The 16,892-nt window shown below is 38.6% G+C and overlaps 1 pseudogene; it reads right to left on the bottom strand.

The window, feature by feature from the left end:
* Positions 1–12,240, bottom strand: part of LOC133051006 (protein FAM221A-like) — a 55,485-nt pseudogene extending 43,245 nt beyond the window's left edge.
* Between the last annotated feature and the right edge of the window lie 4,652 nt (positions 12,241–16,892).

Genomic DNA, 16,892 nt, shown 5'->3' with positions numbered 1-16,892 from the left:
TCCCTCTGCTTTCAACTTTCCCTTTAATCTATCTTTCCCAACAACCCTCACCCTGGCATCATGGCCTGAAATAGGGAGTGGGTGAGGAAACATTTGTCTCCCTGTCTTCTTCCCTAATCTCTATGCTCTTTTCCTCCCCAAAACCCCCCAGCATACCCTCTTAGAACTATGAATGACAAATGGAGTTCAGGGAATGAAAAACTGAGGGAAATACAAACCATGAGCTTTTACAATGGACTTACTGAGTTAAACACAGAATCATCATTGATCCAGCAATTCCATTTCTGGATATATACCCAGGATTGAAAATAAGAACTCAAAAAAGTTTAATGCCCATGTTCATACCAGCATTATTCACAACAGTCAAAATGTGAAAGCAACCTAAGAGTCTAATCTATAGATGAATGAATAAATAAAATATGGTAGCTGTATGCCTACAATAGAATATTATTTGGCTTCTAAAAGTAAGGAAATTTTGACAGATGCCATAACATGGGTGAAGCTTGAAGACATTAGGCTAAGTAAAATAAGCAGTCACAAAAGGGAAAATATTGTATGATATCATTATTTTTACATGATGTAGCTAAAGTAGTTGAATTTATATAGACAGGAACTGGAAGGTTGGCTGCCAGAGGCCTGGGAAAGGGAGGGAACAGGGAATTATTTCTGATGGGTATGGCATTTCAGTCTTGCAAGATGGAAAGAGTTCTGGACACGGCTGGTAGTGATGGCTGCACACCAACGTGAATGTATTTAATGCCACCAAACTGTACCCTTAAAAGTGGTTAGGATGATAAATATTGTGTTATATGAAATATTTTACCATAATATAAAAAAGTTAATGTATTTATTAGACCTGTTTATATCAGTATAAAGAACTGAATAGAAAAAACTCTGAGTTGGCATGTTGAGGAAACCAACAAGTGTATTTGATTCAAAGAGCAGGAAAATAAGCATGGAGAAGAAGGATCTTCAATAAGGCAGATTTTCTTTCTTTCTTTTTTTTTTTTGACTTATTATTTCAAATTGGAGGATAGTTAATCAGGCTTCCTTGGTAGCTCAGACAGTAAAGAATCTGCCTGCAATGCGGGAGACTGGAATTCGATCCCTGGGTTGGAAAGATTCCCTGGAGAAGGGAATGGCAACCCACTCCAGTGTTCTCGTCTGGAGAATCCCGTGGACAGAGGAGCCTGGTGGGTTATGATCCATGGGGTTGCAAAGAGTCGGATATGACTGAGCAACTAACACTTTCACTAATAGCCAATTAACAATGCTGTGATGGTTTTAGGTGAACAGTGGAGGGACTCAGCCATACATATACATGTACCCAGTCTCCAATAAGGGAGATTTTCTGGAAATCCCTCAAACCAGAAGATATTCAGGTTTGTCTGACAAAACTAACACACTGATACTAATGAAGAAGGAATTGTTCTTCAGAAATTATTTGCTGAGATTGTTCATGACTAAAGAAGGAACATAATATTTACTTTTCCTGAAACTTCTTGCTTTGCATACAGGACCACTCTTTTCCAAAAATCTTGGCTCAAAAATATTTTCAGAGAGCACCATTCAAGTTTTGGTCTGTATAAATGATTCTCTCTGGACTTATGGAATCCTCCATTTGAATCCTCAGCGCCTAGAATAATACATGGCACATAATACATGTGAACAATAGTATATAGGTTTCAGTGAGGAGTATGTTTCATATGGGACTAATTTGACACCAGTTAAGGATCAGTTACAGTGATTACCCATGAGAGAAGTTTTGAGGGACTGAAGTAAGGTAATGGAAACAAGCTATGGACCAGCAGGGGACAAATTCAGGAAATACAAAGTGACGGAATTTAACATACAATCAAGGGAAAGGTAATAACGACTTAAGGAAAAGAGGAAGATATGCCTGCTGTTGAAAATTATGCATCCCAAACTAGACATGGCTATATTTCGCAAAAGATGGCAGTAGCAAGCCTGCTGTTTATAGTTTCAAATAAATAAAAATCTGGCACCTGATAGTAAGCTGGATGTTGGTTGTGCAGCAAGTAGGCAGATGGGAAGGATGCTTGGGAGAAAGAAGAGGCAGTTTCACCCTCAGGTGTCAGGAACGCAGATCTCCAGTTACTCGGGCCATTGTACAACAGGTTTGCCATACACCTGTGATTATGTGAGCTTATGGGGGAGCAGGAATAAAGAACCAAGAACTCAAAAAGCATCAGCGTATGACTTTGGAAAGCATTTTTTCAAATGACACGATTACAAGCCTCTCTCTACTCAAGGAATTCACATTATTAACACTATAATTAAGCCTCATGCAAAAATGTGACTTGAAAGTTGGGAAACTACTTCACATCCTGCACCCCTGCTCCCCTCACTCTCAGCATGTCCCTTGTGTCTGCACCTGAGCACAGTGTTTGGTCTCTGGGATTATTAAATTGCCAACCTTCTATTCTCATTCTCTCCGACCATTTGCTTTTGGCAAGTAGAGAGCAGATAATCTAGGCAAGATCAGCTACATAATTTGCGAGGCCTAGTGCAAAATTAAAATGCAGAGCCCCTTGTCAAAAAATTATGAAGAGTTTCAAGACAGCAACCCCAGAGCCTTAAGCTGAGTGGGGGGCCGTTCTGAACAGGGGACCCAGTAGGACAGCAGAGACCACACATCCACCAGGCTGGCCTTGAACCTCAACTTTAATGTAAAACAACTGGGCTAAGGTATGTTGGAAGCAGTACAGAGGGTGAGAGAGGAGGAGAAAGCACAGACTCACTACCATGTAAAACTTCTTAGAATAAGGGAAATATCTATTTCATTGTCTGACAAAATCATGCCTACCTAAATCCAGCCCATGTGTGCCTATTATAACAGTCTACCTGTTACGCAGGTGGGTTAACCAGGGGTAACCAAAAGGGAACAGCTGAAACTACCATTAGCTAGAGGGAATGACAATTCCTGCTTTGAAAATGAAATGATGGGTGGATAGATATATCAGCTGTCTAGAAGATAAATTAATTAAACACGCTCACAACCATTATGTGGAACACCCAGAGGAGGCAAATTGAGGGGTGCAAGTTTTGAGTCCATGGCACTTCAACCAAATGCTTGAGGTAAGAAGCAATGATCAGCCAGCATCTTGGCTTCAAAGAGGAATCTCATTCACTTCAATTCTTCTGACATTATGGGATGAAAAACAGAAAACAGAGGCCTGTAAGGCCCTACTGCGAACCTTAACCCTAACTTACCTACAAACAGGTTGGCCTGAGGAACTCCCTCAGAGAGGGGAAGAAGCTGCAGAAAACCAAACCTTCATTCACCGTTCAATCCACTTTAATGTAGCCCATATTAATAACATTCAATAAATTGAAAACATACACGCTCATATTTAGGAGGCCCCTTCTGAGTCAGGAGCATACCCTGTGTAAGAACTCATGATCTACAATACACAAGTAATTCACCTTAGATTGGAAAATCCCCACAGTATGATCATAACATGGGCTGAGATGTGAAAGTCATTTCACTCATGTCCAATTTCTGTGCGACCCCGTGGACTGTAGCCTGCCAGGCTCCTCTGCCCATGGGATTCTCCAGGCAAGAATACTGGAGTGGGTTGCCATTTCCTTCTCCAGGGGATCTTCCCTTCATTTTTAAACCCATAGCTCTTATGTCTCCTGCATTGGTAGACAAATTCTTTACCACTAGTGCCCCTTGGGAAGCCCCATGGAAAGTCCTAGGTAACTGAGATTTGTTTAGATTTACCATTGGGGTCATTCTTTCAGCTCCTGAGCAGTCTGCTTAGCCGCCTTCAGGAGTTCTTTGCCTTCTCTGGACAAATTAGTATAAACCCAGAATGTCACATTAAAAAAAAAGCAACTGGCTTGTTCAGATTTAACAGCATCTTAATATTATTCTATTGATAAAATTGTATTTTGTACGTTTGCATTGCAAACACTTATGACCCTAATGGCTAATCTATTGTTATATGTCTATGAACTGGTTCCCTTGTACTGGGATTAAGGTAGAGAAGAGAGGTGGTCAGGAGAAACTTGATTCTAGCCATGGCTTCTTCCCATTCCTGTTAGTTTCATCTCTAAAGATGGCATTTAGAGGCATTCTTATTACCTGCATATAGACTGAAGCAGAAGAAAATGAAATGAAGTAGGAATAGGTCAGAGCTGGGAAAGAAATGTTGGGAACTGGTAGGTGGTGTGTTCAGTACATTTTTTAAACTAAGAGTTAGATGTAGTGTTTTTCAGGATATTTCACCAGTTCTACAGGGTAGAGTGGGGGAAAAGCAAGATCTGCTCTTTCAACTCACTAGCTATGCGATCCTGGGAAATTCATCCAACCTCTCTACAGTTCAGGTTACCTATTTCTAGAATTGGAATATAAATACTTGCTTGTAGGCTTGTTCTTAATCTTCAAGACCCCAAGCACAGTTCCTGGCACACAAACAATGAATAAACGTCACTGTCTTTTCTATTCTCTTTCCTTTGGTCTTCACCCTCCATTCTTCCAGGGATTACCAAAAAAGATGTAATTTTATCTCCCCAGAAAGTTATTACAATCTTTTTCAGAATGAAACAAGTATAAGAAGTATATTGTCTTCTAAACCCTAAATTCCTGAATTTAAGCTCTGACAGTTTTCAACATGTGTTCCTGGTACCAAAAGTTTATAGCCAATGATTTTCATTTCTTACCTTGCTGAATCACATACCTTCTTTAGCAGGAAGCAAATCAACAGGAAACTTCTTGATATCCTGAGGGGCTATGTTTTAAGGCATTCTTGCACTTCAGTGACATGGAAATATTCCATATTGGAGCATGGTTCTAACAACAGTATTCATTAACTTTACAGCTAGTGCCAAAGACATACTGTAAAAAAGAAATGATTTGCAATGTAAGGTTCTCATTATCTTTGGGCTGTTAAATTGCATTTTAGAAAATGCATGGAAATACACTTCTATATTCAAACACATGTGCAACCGCAGACAACTGTTGGAAAGAGCTGCCATGGACCCTGGTACTTTTGGAAACTAGAAACCAAATGGGACTAATCACCCTACATAGATATAGCCAACTATAAAGCAAGGTTTTAAGTGTGTTTCTTTATATGGTAATACATTCCCACTTCTACCTCAAGTCCCTAAATGACCAATCTATTTCCTTGGAGATGTATCTGTGGCAGATGCTACTAGCTGGCTATGTAATATATTTTCTTCTTTTTCTATGGTAAATATAACCTCAGTTTTATTGGGAATAGCCAAATAAATATTATCTAACCTTCTTTGCAGCTAGAGGTGACCATGTGACACAGTTTCAGCCAGAGTGAATGTTGTAGCCACGTGTTCTGGGAAACAGACTCACTCAGAAGGACAATGCAGATAGTGGAGTGCAGTTTATTACACTGGCGGGTCCAAGGCAGAGTCTCCTTTTAGCCAAGCACCCTGACAAGTTTTTCTGAAAACCTTATATACCCTAAGTGTATGTGCCCAAACCCACCTCCCCAAATTCCCTGAAACTAGTCTGAACAAAGGAAAAGAAAGATACAATCAAAGTTAACCCATGATTCATATGTCTTAGGCCTAGGTAGTTAACAGTGGACAATTATCAATAGGCCTGTGGTCATACCCCAATAAGCATAATAGAATTTATGATTCTACTCTGTTACACAGATAATTAGGGTATTCTTTTAGGCAACAGAGAGTCTAGGTATGAGCCCTGGGGCTCTTCCATCCAGGGGGCCTGGTTTTCCAGTTGGTATGTCATTTCCACAGATACTGGGCATATAGCTCAAAGTCCACAACTGGCCCAAGATGGAGTCCTGCTTTCAAGATGGAGCCTGTTCTGTCTGTTTCCTCCTTCATGAACAGAAAATTTCTGGGATTATCGAGAAGGGTTTGTTTTCCTGGTAGAAGTGCCTTCGCATTTCCCTTGTTACTCTTGCCTTCACCTGACTAGATGGTTGAAGCCATGGCAGCCATCTTGCCACCATGAGGGAAAGGCCAGGAGAATGGCAGAAACAACAGCCTCAATATTCACTGCATTCTTGAGGACTTCCCTAATTCGTTTAAGTCGTTGTGATTTGGGTTCTCCTCTGAAAGCACTCCCAAACTGACACAGTATTCCTCTCACTTGGCCAGAAATTTCTATTAGATTAGTTCATTTGGAGTACACATGCATAATGATATTCACCATATTCCAACTACCACACCCGTTGAGATGACCAAAAGAGAGTCTATGAGTATGTTTCAAAAACTGTCTAAAAATGATAATTAGTATAACAAGGAGGATGGTATATTCATTTCTCTAACTCCAAGAGCAGACACAATGCTTGTGCATGGTTGCTCATTATGCATTTAAGATACACGATTTTTATTTGTCAGATTCCCTAGAGGATAGTCACCTAATCAGCTAATATCCAGGCTTCCCTGGTGGCTCAGGGGTAAAGAGTCTGCCTACAATGCAGGAGACCCAGATTTAATCCCTGGGTCAGGAAGACCCCCTGGAGAAGGAAATGGCAACCAACTCCAATATTCTTGCTTGGGAAATCCCATGACCAGAGGAGCCTGGTGGGCTATAGTTCATGGGATCTCAAGAGTCGGACATGACTTAGTGAATAAATCACAGAGGATAGGTCAGAAAGCATAGCCAAGTTCTGTCTATCCTGTACAAGAAGAGCAAATATAAAACATGCCTGCCTACATTCTCCCTTCATCTCTAATCACAGACATAATCAACCAACCAAACAATCAATCCTCCCAATGAGAAAAAAATTATTCTCAACATAGTGACTTAAAGAGTCACTATAGATCTATCAATGTCTTAAAATCAAGTGACTGTTTGTAACCTATAAGAAGGCAGCTGCCCTAATAATGGGAGGTCAAGGTCCACCAGGACTGAGCATGAGGCTGTTAGAAACAGCACCATAACAGAAGGAATGAAATGAATGATTAGGACCCTGATGATGGAGAAATGACAGAGGGCGCCATCTGGGAACACAGCTTCAGGACTAGAGGTCAGGCGTGGCAGTGGATGAAGGATGGCTGAGGTCCAAGAACAAGGAGAACCGACCCAGGAGGAGCCGAATAACTTTATTCCTACATCTCCACTTCTACCACCTCTTCACAGCCTTGCTCAACTCTCTATACAGGCATTCTTCTCACTGTTTTCTTTTTTTTTTCATTACCTTGTAATTCTCCCCATTGAAGGGTACCATGATTCAGTAGAAATGCTTTGCAACCAGGCACATCTCAATTCAAATACTAATCTTTACAGGATGGGGAAAGTTCCGTGGATTGTTCAACCTCTCCATCTCTCCATCTGACCAAAGAGGACAATAGCAGAACCTCATACATAGGCTTGCGGTTAGCATGGAACATGCTTAACTACAAGTTAACACAGGGGCAGGCTTACTGTAAAAGCTCTTCCTCAGCTGGAGTAAGAGTTCATTTGCCATCTTAGATTGGACACATTGCCATCTCTCAGGAATAAAGAGGTTTCCAAAGATTCAGTATGGCTCCAGACATTTTATAAGGACTCAGCAAATATTCTAACTCATAAAATAAAGGAAGCTTATTTTGAGCAAGTCAAGTCACAGGTCTAGTTTGTACAAGGTAAATTGAACGAATACCCACAATAGTAACTTCACCCTGTTTTCAGACAACCAATGGCCATCAGACATATTACAGTTTAATAAACTTTAATGAAAGGACCTTCAAATTGCACTTATATTTTCCAGTGAAATTCTATCTGCTCCAATAATTTTTAAACATATGGAATTTATTTTCCCTCACACCTGGCTATATTTAATTTGTTATGAGAGGTTTCTGACTGTGTTATGTGACCTATTCCCATGACACTTAAGAGTTAAATGTGTTTCCTGCTTTCTTGAATTCCAAATAAACTGAATAAAATAACCAGTCCTTGGATACACAAATGTAATATCCTGAGGCTACACACACACACACACACACACACACACACACACACCATGTTCCTGTTTTCTATTAACTTTCAGCTTGTGGGTATAAGGAACAGAAGTAATAAGAAGAAGGAAATTATGAATCACTTAAAGAGAATTACCTGAAATCTTCATATTGCAATTATTCTTAAATGCTCTAAACCATCCTAATAATTTAGTATGTTACTGACACCTAAATAACTTATTCATTTGATTTCTCTGGTTTTTTTCCTTATGAGCTAACTAGTGTGAATAATTAGAATAGTATTTCAAATTTAAAAAGCAAAAATTGTTTTAGAAATGTTAACAATAACAACATAATTCCTGATTTAAATGTGAGCAGTATATTTTGGAAATTCTTAAGCCTATCTTAAAAATAAAGGTTCAAGTATAACTATTCAATACTCATTTTTTTTAAATCATGGCTATTCTGCACTCATGATACATTAATTCTACCAAATGAAGACAGTCTTATATTCCATTTCCACAATTTCAACTATTAAATGGTATTTTATAATACTAGAAATGTATACATATTGCATTACAGATCTAGTTTTGTAGGTGTTATAGATCTGGTTTTGTAGGTGTAAAGGCAATGGGCCTTCTCTGGTGGCTCAGCTGATAAAGAATCCACCTGCAATGCGGGAGGTCTGGTTTCAATCCCTGGGTTGGGAAGATTCCCTGGAGAAGGAAAAGGCTACCCACTTCAGTATTCTGGCCTGGAGAATTCCACAGACTGTATAGACCATGAGGTCACAAAGAGTCAGACATGACTGAGTGAATTTCACTTTCAAAGGCAATATGGAACAGTGAACAAGCACCATCAAAGAAACTGAGAGATACAGTTCCTTCTACCATATACTGTAAACATAATTTAGATTACTCAACTGTGTCTCTGGGCCCCAGTCAGTTCATGTATAAATTGGGGTTAACAGTTTATCCAACTTGGGACTTCCCTGGTGGTCCAGTGATTAAGACTCCACATTTCCACTGCAGGGACACAAGTTCAATACCTGGTCAGGGAATTAAGATCCCACACGGCACAGTAAAAAAATAAAAAGAAGAGCTTAAGGGTATGATCTTCATAGTGCTAATTATTAGCTGTGTATCCTTGGGCAAGTCAATCTCTGGATCTCCTATCTTCATTGAGAGGTGAATGTTATATAAATACAATGATGCCCATAAGCCCTTGACAATGTCCCTGATCACACCATGAAAGGGGTATGGTATGGGTCAGGTACCGTGGTTTTTGCTCATTGATACACCCTATCTGACACATGGATGCTTAATAAATATTGTTGAATTCTATATGGTGCTGGGAAAACTGGCCAGTTACATGTTAAACAGTGAAATTACATCATTCTTTAGCACCATACACAAAAATAAGCTCAAAATGGATTAAAGACCTAAATGTGACCAGACACTATAACACTCCTAGAGGAAAACATAGGCAGAACACTCTCTGACATAAATCACAGCAATATCTCTTTTGATCCATCTCCCAAAATAATAGATGTAAAAATAAACAAATGAGACCTACTTAAACTCAAAAGTTTTTGCACAGCAAAGGAAACAATAAACAAAACCAAAAGATAACCCACAGATTGGGAAAAAAATATTTGCAAATGATGTGACTGACAAGGGATTAGTCTCCAAAATTTACAAACAGCTCATAACGCTTAACAGTGTCAAAACAAACAACCCAATCAAAAAACGGGCAGAAGACTTAAATAGACATTTCTCCAAAGAAGACATACAGATGGCCAAGAGGCACATGAAAAGATGTTCAACATCTCTAATTATTAGAGAAATACAAATCAAAACTACAATGAGATATCACTTCACACAGGTCAGAATGGCTCTCATCAAAAAACTCCACAAACAATAAATGCTGGAGAGGGTGGGGAGAGAAGGGAACCCTCATACACTGTTGGTGGGAATGTAAATTGGTACAGCCATTATGGAGAACAGTATGGAAGTTCCTTAAAAAACTAAAAATAGAGCTACCATATGACCCAGCAATCCCACTCCCGGGCATATATCCAGAGGAAAAAAATGATCCGAAGGGATACACGCACTCCCATGTTCATTGCAGTACTGTTTACAATAGCCAAGACATGGAAGCAACCTGAATGTCCATCGACAGAGAAATGGATCTAGAAGATGTGCTACATATATACAATGAAATGTTACTCAGCCCTTAAACAAAGGAAATAACACCATTTGCAGCAACATGGATGAACCTAGAGAGAGCACCATGCTGAGTGAAGTCAGTCAGAGAAGGAAAAATATCATATGACATCCCTTATATGTGAAATCTAAAAAGAAATGAAACAAACGAACTTACACAACAGAGAGACTCACAGACTTAGGGAACGAGGAAGCAATAGTTATGGAGTTTGGGATGGACATGTACACACAGCTATATTTAAAATGTATAACCAACAAGGACATTCTACACAGCACACGGAACTCTGTGCAGTGTTATATGGCAGCTCGGATGGGAGGGGAATTTGGGGGAGAGTGGACACATGTATATAAGTACAGCTGAACCCCTCAGCTGTTCATCTGAAACTATCACAACTTTGGTAAAGGTATACCCCAATACAAAATGAAAAGTTTTAAAATAAATAAACACTGTTGAATTCATTTTAACGAAAATACCATCTGGGGTCTCTCTTTAAAAATAAGTAAGATTAACTCAAAATCCAATCTCTGTCAATGTCTTACTCACAAATTTTACAAATGTGTGGTCATACTGTTCTGTCTGTCGTGTGTGGTTCAGCTTTCCATCTTCTGTTATGGCTCGTTTTGTTCTCCATTATAAGGCTTTTTTCTATTTCTTGATTACCATAGTTACCGTCCTTTGATTAGCTCCACCATACATACGTACAATCAATTGTGTGTACATACATACACACAATCCACAACACAGATAACCAGATACCATTCTCAAGATTCACAGGAGGATTTAGGAGTATCAGTGAGATGGGGTAAATCACAGAGCTATACACAAGACAACTTACACTTGAATGTCAGCCTTCTTTTAATAAAGTCCCTCAGCCATAGGACTTTCCTATCCTAATAAATTATTCCCAAGAAGTGATTATGAGAACCTTTTATTTAGAGTACGTATATTGTTTTCTAATTTAAAAAATCTGATTTTAGCAGTTGTCATCAAAATCCTTCTCAGATGTATGACATTTGCTTGTTTACAAAGGCTTATTTATTTACCATGAGTAGGGATAAAAATAAAAGAGCTTAAATATTTCCCAACACTTGTTTTAGTTGAATTCACAAATACACAAATTTCCATCCGCCAGACATATCAGAACCCATCTGACAATGAGTACTGGAACTCTTTGATATGTATTCTGTACAACCTGTGCTAGACATCACAGGTTTCATTTCTGAAAGGTTCAGTAGTTTGTTTGGGAAAATGCCACTCAGAGAACCGAAACAGCGTCTGTCTGGATCCAAAATTAGTATCTTACTCTCCATATGTATTGTCACTAGGAATTGTCTGGAGGAATGTAGCAGAGTGTTTTTCAAAATGTTCTTTTGTAATTTAGTAACTGTTAAGTCTTAAAACGAGATTTTGAGGATATGGAAATGAAGTATGATAGTAAATATTCTTTTGACAAAATGAATTATTTACCATAAAAGAAAGTCTATTTCATGTTATTTCCCCTACTCTCGAGAATATGAATGACATGTTAGGTATTCTTACTCCATGTATGGTAGGGTGGCTCAGATGGTAAAGCGTCTGCCTGCATTGCAGGAGACCCAGGTTCGATCTCTGGGTCGGGAAGATCCCCTGGAGAAGGAAATGGCAACCCACTCCAGTACTCTTGCGTGCGAAATCCCACAGACAGAGGAGCCTGATAGATTACAGTCCATGGGGTCTCAAAAAGTCAGACACATCTGAGTTACTCTACTTCACTTACTCCATGTGATGAATAAGAGCAGTTCCCATCACCAAAGGATACCCACACAAGTTATCTACAAGGGATGCAGTTTGGCTTTAGAGCCTGGAATGCTCTAAACCCAAGAGGAATTTTCCAAGGCCATAGAAGCAGTTTCAGTACTCGTCCTACCCTCTTTCCCTTAGAGAGATCCACAGACCCAGGGCAGTGCTATTGGGGATGCAAGGACCAATAAGAGGTGACACTCCTTCAGAGCGGTAAGAACTGGAAAGTATCCTGAACCACATCTGCTCCATTTCCCAAGAAATTGTCCGTGTTCCTAGTAATGCTATCTCATGCTTGTACATCATCTTTGTGAGCATGGTGATTCATTCAACAAACCATGTCTCTAAGGCCTTGTGCTAGCTTTTCACAAGAGAGGCAGCAGAGTGTTGAGATCCTGGACTCTGGAGCTAGACTGCCTGGATTCCAATATTGGGTCTATGTTCATTGTCTCTGCAAATTGAGGCACATAGAGTTCCCTATGTGTCACTTTACATGGCAGTCAACCAGAGAAATCATTTACTTCAAGAGGTAGAAAACAGGACAGAGGGGTAGTCTAGCAAAGAAAACAAATAGGGACACGACCAATCAAAGTACAAAGTAGTATGCAAAGTGCAAAGTAGTATGCAAAAAGTGATGTGTTAAAATAGAACTATAAAGCAAATACCTATACCCAAGAAGGTGGGGATTAGGGTACATTTGCATCTAGAACACTCGGGTGATGGTAAAACCACTCTAAGGATATTTATAAGTCCCATATAGACTCTATTATGCTTCTCATTTTCTGAGTTATCTCCAAAATTTTAAAATATACAAGTAAATAATTTAAATATTATATTAATTTATATTACATACTATATGCATATATATGTGTGTATATATATATATATATATATATATATACATACATTATCTCTCACACATCAACTTACTACATACCCTTGGATTTAGAACTAGAATACCAGGTAAGCTTACTCTACTAAACTTCATTAGTCAGTGAGTCCATATCGCCAAAGACAAATCAAAATTGCTAGCATAGTAATCATTACTGGCAAAGTATACATTCTTCCCCACACATCATACAAATCACCTTTATGAAGACTTGTATTCAAAGTTTCCCAAACCCTATAGCCCCCAGATCTTTGGGAGAGAAATACACAACCTTCCCTAATAGCCACATCAAGTTCCATTTACAGTACTGTTTTGATCACATTTCTCTCCCTCAGAAACCTAAAAATTCAACCCCAGGCTCTGAGACAACCCATAAAAACTGTAGCAATAAAAAGCAAAAGGTGCAAACTTTTAAAGTAGGTCTGAGAATGTCATTGTCTCTGAAAGGTAGAAATACAATGATAGAAAACCCTGGTGAGAAGTAAGGAAACTTAGCAGTTGGCAAGGAAATTATCCCATTATTTATTACTGTGATTAGGTGAGATTCTTAAGCCACATAACTCAATAGAGAAGAACATCTATTTGACTGCATGGGATGAGAGTCTGATCTATTATTATTAATTTGCCTTCACTCTAACCATTAAGTGACTGCTCCTTTGGATCATAAAAAAGTAGTCTATGAATAACACAGGAAGGTTTTTGCCCCATTCTCAATAAGATAATAAATTCCAGCTACTGTCTCAATAAAAGATTCAGCCACCTGCTTGGATATTTTTCTGCCACTGGGCTCAAGAGCAAACAAAATTGAGTCCAACTGGTGCACGGAGCAAATGCTGCTCCTTCCCTGGGTTGTTAATTGATTCAAATATCAATAAGATTCCTCACCACCAGTGCTTAGAACTCCTCACTGACTTTTTGTTAAGCCTGTTCTCAAACTTCACCTGCATGCAGAAGTGCCTGCTTCTGATTTTTCTGCTCCTTCCAAATATGAGGGTCTCTGCAGCCTCAGGGTCACGGTCATCTCTCATCCACTCTGCCTGGTACAGAGTCTAAGTTAATAACATTTGGAGCTGGGCTCTACATAACAGCTAATCAGAACAAAGACAAGTGACCTGGCAAGATTTAGCTTTATCACTTGTCCTAAACTTGCAGGAGTAGGGTCTGGATGCAGCAGTAAGTAATGGTTAAGAGCACAGAATCGGCTGTCAGACTGCCTGGGTACCAACTTTCATCAGCAAAGATTTCTAGCTAAATTTGGGCAGGTTTCTAAGGAATATTGAGTAGTATTCTTCCACTCAGTGTTGTTCAGGAAATTACTGATATGAGAATCAAAACCATCTACACAGCTTAATACATTAAGCAGATTTCACTATTCCAATCTTTTCATCAACATAACTATTCCAGGAAACTCTTGCCTGGAAGATAATAGTTCTTTATTCCAAGAACTTTCTGAAAGACCAAATAACTCTTTCATAGAAAGCATCAAATGATGGTTTACACCTAGACTCCTTGTTTCTCAATTCTCATTGCTGTGCCTGGTAATCCTAACCTTTCTGTCATGATCTTTTCCCAATCCTAATCAAGCCCCCTGACATGAAAGTTCTACCATATACCAGTCTTCTAAAATTTCAGTAATATCCCAACATTGCCCCTCCCTCTCTGAGGCACTACTAAGACTCTGTCAAGGCAGTGCTCTCCCTTCAAGTGATTCTAAGCTTGAAGCAGGGACAACAGTTAGAGAAGCTGTTGGCTATTAATCAAGTCCTGGCCATTTTGCACCAATTTCTATAGAAGTTATTGTTTAGGTTCTTGGATTGTTATGAGAGATAGCAATCAGACTTAACTGCAAGTCTGACTTACAGCAAGTTAGCTTTCTGGGTTGTTTATTGTAGATAAGGGGGTTGGTTTCCTGGGCAGGCAGCAGGTCACAATCCTACTTTTATATATAATCTGGCCACTGTCCATTTGCATAGTCAATTTCTCAAAGCAAGATCTGTATTGGAGTTTTTTTTATCTTGTTCTTTGGGTTCCATGGTATGGTTCTCAACATAGCATAAGGGTATGCTGCTGCTGCTGCTGCTAAGTCACTTCAGTCATGTCCAACTCTGCACAACCCTATGGAGAGCAGCCCACCAAGCTCCTCTGTCCATGGGATTCTCCAGGCAAGAATACTGGAGTGGGTTGTCATTTCCTTCTCCAGCATAAGGGTATAAATTTGCATAAATACATAAATGACTTCATGGTAGATACTGGAAGTGAATCAGAGCTAAGTTAATTGTTAATAAGCTGATGTCATCTTGAAAGGAAAAAAATGCATGAAATTCAAGTTAAGAACAGATAGTTTGGGGCACAAGAGGAGATACAGTGAAATCTCCTGTCATTGCTTCTTCAGTAATACCTTTGACATTTAAGTCTAGGTTCCGTTTCCTGAAAATTCTTCTTAATAAAAATTTACCTGGTCTTTTGGATTTGCTCAGAAAAAAAAAAAAAAATGTGCAGCAAACTGAAATCTGACTGCAAATTTCAAAGCATATATAGCCATGGAACAAGAAGTATGAAACATGAAGCACTGCACAGACAGGACAAGACTAGGTATAGTATAGTATAGTATAGTATAGTATAAAGTCAAAGACCTCAGGGTATAGAGTGACAGAAAGACAAAGGATGGGGGTGAGAAAGTGTCTTTGGTGACAGTTTTGGGGATGAATGCTATCCTACTCAATAGCTCCTGTATCTACAATTAAATCCCCCAGAATCTGATCTCCATCTGCATTCTTGACCTCATTTCTTCATTCTTGGATAGAAAACTGGCAGGAAGCCAAGCTGGTTACCAAAATACACCTTGAATTTTTTTTTTATCTTCATTTTTCTTCATCTCATCCCTGTATTGCCTGCCTTAAGTTCATCTTTTCTTTTCCTTTTCAAGACAGTACCTATTCTACCTATCATTTTTAACACAGTCCAAAGCCAATCAATCTCTTAGAAGTTTTCTCAGACCAGCTAACCTGAAAAATTACATCCCCAACCTTGACATTTTGATGACACTTGTCACCGTTACCATTTACTCACTACGAAGCATGTGCTGCTTAGATTTGTTTCATTACCTTATGGTGTGTGAAAGCCTATTTCTACAACTTGACCAAAACATGGAAGGGATAACAGCTTACTGTTCCTTGCATTACTACGGTCTCTATTTCAGAGTTTCACACATGATAGACAGAACAGTAAATGATGACTTATTGTGGCAATTATTAAGGGTTTCTGACACTTGATAAATGAGCTTTCGTGTTAGGGCTTGACTCAAATTATAAACATGGTACATGGTTCCCCTGATATAAGCTCATAATCTGTTTATTTATTATATGTTAAATGAATTATTCCTATTAAAACATTATTTATTTTCCTCCTCATTATTAGCTAAAGTTTCAGTGGTTAATGAGTAACTGAAATGGACTAAAGTTAATGTCTCCTGTGTTTTCACTGATCACAATAAGACATTTCACCCATTAAGTTTCCCATGTTTTTCCAAATACAGCAGTATTAGTTTTATTTTAAGAAAAATTATCATTTAGGTAACCATCTGTGTTTTTAGGTAACCTTTTTCCAATGATTCTGGTGAGTTCTGCCAAACTGCACATGAAAATAGTCTATTATTATAATTCAGTTTTACCTGGATGGTTGTCCTAACTTTAATGTTTGTACTAACACAAGGAAAATTGTTTTAGTTATTCCCCAAATTCCTTATACTAATAATCATTTTTCCTACCCAAAGCCTAGTGTTAAATCACCATTCTCTGTTCCGTTTATGTAAGATATGGTTCAAAATGTCTCACTTCTAAATTTGATTTCTATAAAATTTAGTCAACTTTTATTAGTTATGTATATCCTTGTTATTGAAGCCAAACCTTAACTAAATTAAGTCTACCTAAAAATTCTACCTTTATTGTTGATGTTTGGCATTTCATGATTGGTTGGTTGAATTGTGAAGCAAATGAACCAATTATTTTGGCACCTGGTGTATGTGTATGAAAATTCACAAGGGGATGGTATTTTAAAGGGTAGGATAATAATAAGCTAAGAT

This window comes from Dama dama, chromosome 33 (assembly GCF_033118175.1).
Source record: "Dama dama isolate Ldn47 chromosome 33, ASM3311817v1, whole genome shotgun sequence".
Taxonomy (NCBI): Eukaryota; Metazoa; Chordata; class Mammalia; order Artiodactyla; family Cervidae; genus Dama; species Dama dama.
The sequence above is the reverse complement of the archived record's forward strand: the minus strand, read 5'-3'. Positions and strand labels throughout refer to the sequence as shown.